Source organism: Chenopodium quinoa, unplaced genomic scaffold, assembly GCF_001683475.1.
Source record: "Chenopodium quinoa cultivar QQ74 unplaced genomic scaffold, ASM168347v1, whole genome shotgun sequence".
Classification (NCBI taxonomy): Eukaryota; Viridiplantae; Streptophyta; class Magnoliopsida; order Caryophyllales; family Amaranthaceae; genus Chenopodium; species Chenopodium quinoa.
Genome location: NW_018742763.1, coordinates 2,910,162 through 2,918,094, shown reverse-complemented (window position 1 = coordinate 2,918,094; position 7,933 = coordinate 2,910,162).

Genomic DNA, 7,933 nt, shown 5'->3' with positions numbered 1-7,933 from the left:
TTCAATCTCCTACTTGTCCTTCCGGACAAGTGTGCTGTTTGTGTATAGCCTGTTTCTTATGTCACTTGATGCCTCTTCATGAATTAAAGGTAAGATTCTTCGTCATCCTTATTACCTCCAGAAGTGTTTCTCGATTTCCGAGTTCGACTTTCAATAAACATATGATTTCTAAAATCCATTTGAGCACGGCCATGCATTTTCACAGTCTCGCTCTTCGAGAGGCCTTGTAAACAACAAAGACATAATCCCTATTTGTCAATAGGGGGACATTTCTTGTCTTTCATTATTAGCTTCCCTTACTAAGAGACTCTAGCCGCCCAAGTGTTTCCTTTATAATCCCCTTGAACAGCTGACGTTTGGCAACATCAACACGGACTAGTTCTCAAACAAGAGAACTTACAATACTCATGGTTGAGGAAAGAGGTTCTGATAGCCATAATGAGTATTATACTTATGACGATTGTTAAACCTCTTACAGTATTCGCATAGGTCGATCCGGTATAGTTCCAAACCAATACCTGTGCAAATGATTTATGACATTCATTCCTTGTAGCACAAGAAACGGTGCTATAAATCATACTACACACTAATCTCACGCGGTCATTAGTCTTCCAACTTTCAAATGACCTTGATTAGGTATAATCTTGATATGATATTAAACGTTCACTTAATAAGTGTTTCTTTTTCCAAGACATTGTCTTGATACCCTATTTTGAATATTCTCAAATCGAATGAACTAATTATTTAATTTTAAACCACAATTAAATATAAATGGAATAATAATTTACAAAAAAATGAATGGTTCAACATAGTGTTTTACATTTAATGAATGGTTCAACATAGTGTAACTCCATAAATGAATGGTTCAACATAGTGTTTTACATTAAAGTCTCCAAAACTCAAATCAAAACACACAACAGGGAAATCAAAGTCAATCTCCAATATGTCTAATTCCCATTGCCTCAACGTACTTGTTGTGTTTCACTTGAGGCAAAGATTTAGTGAGTGGATCGGCTACATAGTTGTCCGTTCCAATCTTGCAAATTCTGATTTCACCCTCGGACTTCCATTCCCTTATAATGTGAAATCGCCTCATGACATGTTTGACTTTCTGATGCTCCATTGGCTATCTAGCCTGAGCAATAGCCCCAGCATTATCACAATAGAGGTCTATTTGTCTCTTTATTGAGGGTACAACACCAAGTTCACCAACGAACTTACGAATCCAAATTGCCTCCTTAGCTGCTTCTAAAGCTGCCAAGTATTCGACTTAAGTTGTTAAATCTGCATTCATGCTTTGCCTAGCACTCTTCTAACTAAACGCTCCTCCGTTAAGACAGAACACGTATCCTGATTGCGACTTGTAGTCGTCTCTATAAGTCTAGAAGCCTGCGTTGGTATAACCTTCAACAACCAAATCCTTACTCCCACCATAGACTAGAAATTTATCCTTGTTCCTTTTCAAGTACTTTAGGATATTTTTGGCCGTAGTCCAATGCGCCTCTCCTGGGTCTTATTGATATCGACTCGTAGCGCTCAAGGCATACGATACATCCGGCCTTGTACATATCATGGCGTACATGATTGATCCAATAAGCGAAGCATATGGAGTCTGACTCATTCTCTCTCGCTCATCAGGTGTCTTTGGACACTGTTTCTTGCTGAGAGTTATGCCATGAGACATGGGTAGGTGGCCTCTCTTGGCTTCCACCATATTGAATCCTGCCAATACCTTATCAATATAAGTACTTTGGCTCAATCCAGTCATCCTCTTAGATTTATCCCTATAAATCTTGATCCCCAATATGTATTGTGCCTCTCCCAAGTCTTTACAAACTCCAGCATTGGAATGTTGTTTCCAATGAGCAATATGTCATTGACATATAAGACAGGGAATGCGATGTCACTCCCATTAACCTTCTTGTAAACACAAGACTCATCTAGATTCCTGATAGAACCAAACTTGCTAATGGCTTCATCGAGTAGTAGATTCCAACTTCTACTTGCCTGCTTTAATCCATAAATGGATTTCTTAAGCTTGCATACCTTCCTAGCATTGTTTGGATCTACAAAATCTTCAGGTTGTGTCATGTACACAGTTTCTTCCAAAATCCGTTTAATGAAGGCGGTTTTGACATCCTTTTTCCATATCTCATAATCATAATATGCAGCAATTGCTAGGATAATCCAGACAGATTTAAGCATGACAACTGGCGAAAAAGGTTTCATCATAATCAACCCCGTGAATTTGTCTGTAACCTTTTTTTCCACCAGTCTAGCTTTGTACGTATACAACTCCATCTTTGTCGGTTTTCAACTTGAAAATCCATTTGCAACCAATAATTGTGTAACCTTCGGGCAAATCAACCAAGTCCCATACTTGATTTTCAAACATAGAGTCTATCTCGGATTTCATGGCTTCTTGCCATTTTTGCAGAGTCGGGGTTCGTCATAGCTTGTTTATATGTCGTTGGCTCATATTCATCCATAACTAGGATGTCTTGATTCTCGGTCAAGACAACACCGAGGTATCTGTCTGGTTGACATCTTGGCCTTTGCGACCTATGCAGGGTAGTAGATTGAGCATTTGCATTGTTAGTTTGACTCTGACTTTTTTCAATAGTTGCTTCCAAAGCACTTTGATTGTTAGTTTTGTCAGTTTGACTTTGTTGCTCACCTTCTCGAACTTCATCAAGTTCGATTTTCCTCCCACTTGTCATTTTAGACACCATCTTGAGCAACAAATACTTTGTTCTTATATTGGTTGTAGAAGTAATACCCTTTTGTTTCTTTTGGATATCCCACAAAGAAACATTTGTCAAATTTTAGTGCAAGCTTGTCAGACATGAGTCTTTTGACATATGCTTCGCAACCCCAAATCTTAAGAAAAGACAACCGTGGAGGTTTCTTCTTCCATAATTCATGTGGTGTCTTTTCGAAAACCTTTGACGGAGCGCGGTTCAGTGTAAGTGTCGCGATTAGAATTGCGTGTCCCCAAAAAGTGATAGGAAGATCTCTAAGACCCATCATTGATCGAACCATGTCTAACAGAGTTCTATTTCTCCTCTCGGACACTCCATTCCATTGTGGAGTTCCGAAAGGTGTCAATTTTGGGAGAATACCATGTTCTTTTAGATGGTCGTCGAATTCGTAGCTTAAATTCTCGCCACCTCGATTCGATCGAAGGGCTTTGATTTTCTTGCCAAGATGATTTTCCACTTCACTCTGAAATTCTTTGAGTTTCTCAAAGGATTCAGATTTGTGCAACATAAGGTAAACATAGCCAAATCTACTAAAGTCGTCCATGAATGTGATAAAATAGCGATAACCATTTCTTGCGGTTGTGCTCATTGGTCCACATACATCCGTGTGTATAAGACCTAATAATTCACTAGCCCTTTCTCCCAACTTAGAGAATGGTTATTTTATCATCTTGCCAAGTAAGCATCCTTCGCAATTTTCAAACGACTCTAAGTCGATTGAATCAAGAATCCCTTCACGAAGTTTCTTGATGCGTTTGATGTTTATGTGGCCAAGAAGAAAAAGCCACAAGTAGGTTTGATTCGACTAGGTGGTCCTAGCTCTTTTGGTGGTATCATTAACATTATAAACCTGTTTGTCTAGTCACATTTGAAAATGTGAAATCCCATAAAACATAAGCAAGACATTCAAAACAACCATTGTTATAGTCTTGTGATCAAAACAACCCGGCGTCCAACGCCAAAGATCAAAATATGTTCTATGGTAAGAAAAACATAATAAAACGAGAATTAGTTCTATTACAAAACAAAAGAAAAATATTGTGCCTACAAACACGGCAGAAGAACCATCTTCATCGTTCGGTTGTAGTCGCACATTCACTTGTGAAGCCTCTCACTTGGTCCCTGAAATAGGAGCATAAAGTGAGTCATACATGGTATCCAATACCTATGAATTTATTATACACAAGTGTTAATGAAGATAACTGAGCTAGATGGAACATTCCTCTTTTCCTCATCTTCTCGGAAGATCTTGCATTCCCCCTTGTAGTGGCCTTGCCCACCACAATAGAAGCATCGAATCTTCGCTTTGTTCTTGAACTCCTTCTTCTTTACTCTCAAGGGAATCTTGGTTTCTCTATAGGAGTAGGCTTGCGAAGCACTTGTACCACCTCTTTTAATGAGTGTGACTTCTTCCCAGCAGCTATATGCATCCTAAGTGCGTCATAGCCAAAGTTGAGTGACCCTTGATACTTGGTAACTAGCATGACCCTTGATACTTCAATCTTCAAATCTTCAAGGGCCTTCATTGCATCTTCTTGGCTTCGTCTTCTTAAAAACGTCATCTTTGAGACATCACCACCAATTATGCAACTACTAGAAAAGCTAGGACTAACCTAAATAATTTAAGTACAAAAATACTTAACGACACGCAGTCCGTATTTAGATTTACAAAAATATAAAACGAAAACAGTCCGTATTTACTATCCTAGTTGGGCCCCACTAGTTGACATTTTGTAAAACCTGCTTTAGAATATCTATTACATTCATCCATTCACTTCTAAAGTGAATGTCCCATGTATTTTACAAATAATTCAAGCAACAATTCCAAACGAGCGCAAACTAGTAACTAACTTAGGTGGTTAATCCAATTAACGCGCCAAATTAAAACTAATCAAAGTAATTAACGCAATAATAATAGCTCAAAACGATTAATAAAGCTCCCACTAAATTCCACATCAAACTTAATTAAAATTAATCCAATTATAATTAATTAAGCCGCTTAACCAAAAATTTTGCCAAATAATTTTGCAAGTGCAGGAAAAACCAACGCCTAGCCTTGTTTTAATTACAAAAACACAAAATTGCAAAAACCGATGCCAAGTGCCTAGCCCCGAGCCAAAAGGCCTAGGGAATTGGCTAGGCACCAAGCATGGTGCGCAAGTCCGGCCACACGCACGTGGCCTACGCAACAAGGCTGCCTTGGCACGTGCCACTGCTAGCCACAGCAACTGCCCAGCAGCTTCGAGCCATGCGGCATGGTGCGAGTGCTCGCACTCCAGCCTAGCAGCACTTGCTAGGTGCTCCCGTGGGCGTCCTAGCAGCGTCCACTTCTGGCTGTGTGGCGCTCAGTCACCCGGCCAACCCGCTAGCCCTTTCCGCACACTCATGCTCGCAGCCACACGCATCTACACGCCCCCACTCCCTCGGCATCAACATGCGAGCAACCCTGCTAGCCGAGGGTGGTGCTCGAGGCTTGGGGCCTCGTTTCACATGCTCATCCATCGGAATATCATTCCTATTTTTTGTGTGTGACTTTAAAATTAATGCTAAATTGATTTTAAAACTAACATTGAGCAATATTGAAAATAAAACAAGTTCAACTTAATTAAATTCAATTTTATTAATTTAAGAACCATTCCTTAAATTATTTATAGCTCAACTTGATGCTACAAAAATTGAGGGCTATTCTCACAATTAATTTAACCAACATAAATTAATAATGAGATTTCACCAAATAGTTGAATAAAAAATCAATCATCCAATGACATAATTTATCAAATATTTACGTATGCACATTTTAATATAATAACCTTCCAATATGAAGAACAATAATATTTCAAGCACAAGTATGAACATTTAAGATTTTAATAAACTTCCAAAATGATTATTACCAAAATTAGTTCAATAAGGATTTTAACAAGTTAAGATTCACCCATTTAAACCATTAAAGATTGAATCTTTAACATTTTAGGGGTTTCAAAAATCATATCACCATAAATTTTTACACTACAAGCAATTTATTTGCAAGAATGTGAAATTTCAAGTTAGTGAAATTATGAGCTCACCAAATTAAGCAACCAATATGACTTCATAAACATGCTTAATAAGGTGTAAAATTGCAGAAGATTAATGGTATAATCAAACACATAATCCAACAATTGCATGCCAAAATTAATCAAGGTTTAAAGATTTAAAAAATTTCGTTCCAAACGAAAAACCACTTTCTGGGTGGATTTTGGCTTCTGGAATATCATTTTTAAACACTTTGTGGGTAAAGAATGATTTAGGACATCATTTCCACCCAAAATTCACTATTTTTAAGTGGAAATCGGGTTCGTAGGCCAAAAATAGCATAAGTATGATTATAATCTAATTAAAAACGAGGTCCTAATCTAATTAGGATAATAAACCAGAAATTTAAATGCATTTAAATCACCTTCGTTAATTTTTAGTTGTAAAAATTAAATGCAAGAGGCTCTTATACCGCTGTAGGGTTTTGCGGTGTCTGACAACACGCGAAATCAAAACCCGATAACCGGATCGCGTGCATAATAATTACAACATAAATAAAAGCATGCAAATAAACAAAAACACAAACACATAAAGAGAAGAGAGAGAAAGAAGCTCACCCTAGACGCGTGCTTCGCTCCCTCAACGAGCTCGAACTTGGAAAGCTTTAAGCTCCACAAGTGCGAAACCTCCGACAGCTCACACCCTCGCTCACCGAACCAGAACCGGCCCCTACCCCATAGCTTAGACGAGGTTAGACCAAAAGTAATTTAGAGTTTATGAACTAAGGTTTTCTCACTTTTGGAGGTCCCTTAGAGTTCACCAACTCAAGTGAAAATCCCAATACCCAATGATTGGTATTTATAGGGAATTGTTCCCAAGAATTCCCATCATCTTTCAATGTGGGATAGTTGGTAAAATGCCAAAAGAAAGAATTAATTTAATTCTACTAAATTTAAATGGCAAAACAATCATCAAACAACAAGTAGCACTAGGGGAGCTAGGGATTAGGTGAGGACCACAAAGGGAAGGACCACCTTCCCTTACTACCTAAGCAAAATCCTTCCAACAAATCGGCCCACTAGCATGCAGCCAGCTGGCGGGCTGCCTTTGCCACTAAGGATGTCGCGCTAGCGCCTGGTGCCTTGGCTGGGCCTGCCTTGCTAGCCCATGTCGCGCTAGCCCGCATAAGCATCCTTCGCTAGTCTGCACAAGCTATTGTGCAATGCGGGGCTGCTGCTGCTCTTGTTGGGCAAGCACCCCGGGCTAACTAGCACCAGCAATAACGAGCAAGGCCTAGCGCGCTAGCATGAGGCTGGCATTGCTAGCACTGCTAGCATGCGAGCTCGGCTAGAAAGCTCCAGCCAGCACCCGCATAGGCTGCTGGGCTTGCGGCCTTGCTAACGTTTAGGCTAGCAGCCCTATAAAGCCTAGCCCTCGCTTGGCTAGGCCAGTGTGAGGCAAAGTCTATGTATTGACTTGTTGTTTGACTTTATTTCTCGTCTCGTCGATTCCTTAATTCGACTAAACGTTTGACGCTCTAAGCTCGGAATCTGACGTCTTAGTTCGTAAAATCTTTATCGACTCATTTAATCCTTCGGATTAATTCGCTTTGGTTCGGTTACACGATTGGGTGTGGCCCGATGGGTTCAGTCAAGAGCAAGTTGTAATATTAATTATACATTAATATTACTGATCGGAAGCCGCCTCTGGCTAGACATTCCGATCACTTGACCTCAGTGAATAATTATCTTTCCTTATTAATTCCGAATCCTCTATCAGAATAATACACTTGTTCGAAGGACGCTATGACCCTCTTATAGCTTATACCAAAGTACTTGTAGTCATTAGAGATTTGACTCAAGCTATCCTCCATACGCTTGATTGTTTCAATTGGTATTTGCTTGTTAGGGTCTTCGACTCGGATGGTAAGTCCCTTAAGCATATAAGCAAGTCCATTTACAATTTCTTGAAGTTTCTCAAATCTTCTTGACTAGCTTCCATTCTTATCTTTCTTTTTTTTTCGAACTGGTCTATCGAATAGGAGTACTTGTATTAAGGTGTTGTCCTTGATTAAACGCCCTTATCTCCTTAACCAAGTGGTGTAAAACTAAACCATTGACTCTTTTATTGACTTGACTCAAATTGACTCGTAATTTTAT